Source organism: Podarcis filfolensis, assembly GCF_964270895.1.
Source record: "Podarcis filfolensis genome assembly, chromosome: 3".
Taxonomy (NCBI): domain Eukaryota; kingdom Metazoa; phylum Chordata; class Lepidosauria; order Squamata; family Lacertidae; genus Podarcis; species Podarcis filfolensis.
Genome location: NC_139606.1, coordinates 91093217 through 91096829, shown reverse-complemented (window position 1 = coordinate 91096829; position 3613 = coordinate 91093217).

The following is a 3613-nucleotide window of genomic DNA, read 5'->3' as shown; positions in this document are numbered from 1 at the left end:
GCCAAATAAAAGGTTTTAGTGTTTTTACAACTTATGCTTTTTATGTTCCTTTCTCTTTTTATCTTGTTCGCCGCTGCGATGTCTTGATGCTAGGTAGCAGCTTATAAATTTGTTAACTAATAATAATTTAGAATAGTAACCGCCGTCTCTGTTTCTTTAAACCGGATCACTCTAGAAGTTGCACCCCAATCCTGGATCTCGCTGTGCCTGAAATCCATTTTGTCGCAAATGCCAAACATTTCAGGTTCACACTGCTGTCCTTCTGACATTTCCCTCACTTGGGGACCCAAATTCCCTCACCTGAAAGGAAAGCCTCCCCAAAAGGCTTCATTCATCCCTATTTAAAGCGTCGCCTTTTAACCTCAGGGAAAACGACCCCCAGGAACCAGGAGACAAGCACACGAGTCAAGGTTGCAGCGCCACCCAAGGCGCGCTTACCTGAGAGTAAGTCGCATAGAACTCAAGCGGACTTACTTCGGAGTAACAGTGCTGAGGTTTGCGCCGTCCCTTCGTAGGAAGGGTGGAAGGTTACTCAAGGCCGATGCCAGACTATTTTACCCCCTAGGCAAAGTTATCTACTTGCACCCTTCCCCCCCCCCCACAAAAAATTAGAAATTCAATTCTCAGAAACAGTGGTCTTGCAGAAAAAATGTAAAGCACAAAACTTGAAACTGCTAAATGTATTTTAAATTGCAATAATGAATAATACGACAATCTTTGATCATGATTATATTTGATTTTTCAAATATAAAAGAGCATGTATTAGCGCACGAATAATTTCAAATAATCGAGTGAGTTGTGATGTTAAAAATTAAGTCTCTTAAATCTTTCACTACCAAGCATAGCAAACTCTCTTTGCCTGTTTTCTTTTCCTTTGCAAATGTGGTCAAGGATTCCTTCAAGACAACCAACCACACCCCAAGCCACTCCCAACCTCTCTCACCACCAAGGAAATACAACAAGCAAATAGTAAGAGAACCCATACAAGTTACGCTGACACAAAACCCCACACATACAGTAAGCAGAAGAATAGAAGCATAGCCCCCTCCCCCTCTTTTTTATTCTCTACTTAACATAACACTGTATGCAACAGTAATGTCTCACAACAAATGAAACTGATATGTAGAAAACACAACTTGAAAAAGAGACAACGCACTATTTTTGCAAACAATTTTTTTAATTCTTAATTTAAAAAAAATCCTTCAAGTTCATGTGCTCAGGCATTTTCCATTAATAGAGTTGCCCAGCCAATCAGCCTCTTTTGTAACATTGCTGAGCGTATGTAAGTTTTTACAAGTTTGAGCTTTGAGTAACTGCGCTCACCACTTGCCAATTGAAAGTGTAAGAAGTACGCCTTGTGGCAGCATAGACTTTCGAAGCCTTCGAGCTATTTATATAAAATAAAAGTAAAATATTGTCAGAAATTTATAAGATTTAAGAAAAGCCTATCTATATAATACTGTGCTCCTCAAAGGTGTGTGCTCCTTTGAGGTCTTTCGCCCTAGGCGGCTCCCTCTTGGCTATGAATATGAATTTGGCTTGGGCGAGTCTATCCGGAGAGATTTCAGCCAGCTCTACATCAAAGGGGCCAATGAATATTTGGAGCACGTGAGAAGGGGGTTTACTCCTGTTATCTCTTCATTGAAGAAGACTGCACTAATCAAATCAGAATGGCCGGCAACCCGTTGCCAAGCCTCAGTAGCTGATGGCTCATTAGTACTTGAATAACTCCTCATTGAAACACATATCATCTTCCAAATTTGCATGGCTATGGAACTGATGGCGATGGTCTTATCTAGATCCCTGATGGGATAAGGGATGCCAAATGCAATAGATAAGAGCAAATTATTTTTCTGGGCTAGGTAGAGAACTTCTAAGAGAAACGTGATTCTTCAAAACCATCTTGAACACGCTCGCCTTGCAGTTTCAGCGAGGTCTACTTGGGATATTCTTCCAGTTAACTCTGGTTTTAAAACGGCAGTTTGCGTTGCAAATGGCTGCAAACCTCCGAACAATATCCACACCCAAACACCCCACCAATGGGAGTTCTCTCCTGGATGACAGGCAGAAATTCAAAAGGGCAGTTCTCTCTCCTACTCCATTCCACTCTTGATTTTTTTAAGTTAATATTTATTAACCAAAAAATTAAAACAAAAAAACACTATGCAATCTTCATCCAATATCGAGGGGAGCTGGGGGAAGAACACACGCTATAGTTCCTGTATATCGGAGGCCGATTAGAATATAGATTATAGATCCCATGTAAATCTAGTTAAGATAGGTAGCCGTGTTGGTCTGCCATAGTCAGACCATGTAAATCTGTTTGCGGTAAAAGATGAGACGCTTAAGTTTGTGCAGTAAACGTTTGCTCCAGCATACTAAGGAAACAACCCAATTTATATCCCTTTAATAAGCGATTGTTTTGTTTTAAATTAGCAGCAACAGAAACTATATATTTAAGTTATAATATTCTGTACGATAAGTTAGGGTTGCCATCTTTCAAAAGGTTGCTGAGCTGCTGCTGCTTCTTTTTTTTTTTTAAGAAACCCTTTTAGAATAGTGATTTTAAGCTTTTTGAGTTATTTCCGCTGCTTTTTCCATCGCGTTGCCCTACAGCCGATTCGGCAATATTCCCCACCCCCGACGCCATTTTTACACCTGAAAACCAGGACTGAACAAGACAAAGCTTTATTACAACTGATAACTAACGAAACTACCATTCACATTTTAAAAACCTGCAAGAAATGTGTTATTGGTTAATGAACTTCCCTGGGTGGAAACAAAATAAAAAATAAAAAAATTCCTTCCAGCAGCACCTTAGAGACCAACCAAGATTGTTATTGGTATGATCTTTCGTGTGTATGCACACTTCTTCAGACACGAAAGCTCATACCAATAGCAAACTTAGTTGGTCTCTAAGGTGCTACTGGAAGGAATTTTTTTATTTTTATTTTGTTTCGGCTACAGCAGACCAACACGGCTACCTACCTGTAACTAGTTCCCTGGGTGGGTTAGAAGACTTTCCCCAAACAACATTATGTGGTTTGTGCCATCCTTGAACTTTCACTGGCCTTCTCAATAAACACACCTCAATATGCATTTCGAGGGCATTTTATGTCCAATGTGGGTTTTTTGTTTCCAAGAGGAAAATGGTAAATTGTACTGTACCTTGTTGAAATTTGGGAATACAGTATAGACGGACTTCTGTAGCAATGTCTTAGAAGGATTACCCTGAAGGTCCACTTATATGTACCGCACAATGTTGTTGTGAGGATAAAACGGCAGAAAGAAGAACCATTTTCAGTTCATTTGGGGGGGGGGAGTGGGAATATAATGCAAATGTGGGAGTACTGGCAGAATGTTTGCTTCAAAAGTCATTCTCGCCCTGCCCTGCCTTATTTTACCCTCAGTTGCTGCCTTGGTCTTTACTGGAGCAGGAAAAACAACAACATCCTCTTCTCACTGGGGCCAGTCAGGGGCCCATAGAGAGCTAGAAACTACGCGCTCTCCACACCGGCGACTCCCAGCAAACTGAGAGTCAAAGGCACGGCGTCTTTTACACAGAATGTAGACCCCCCCTATTTAAACCTTAGCTCAACCTTCCCCCCCTTCC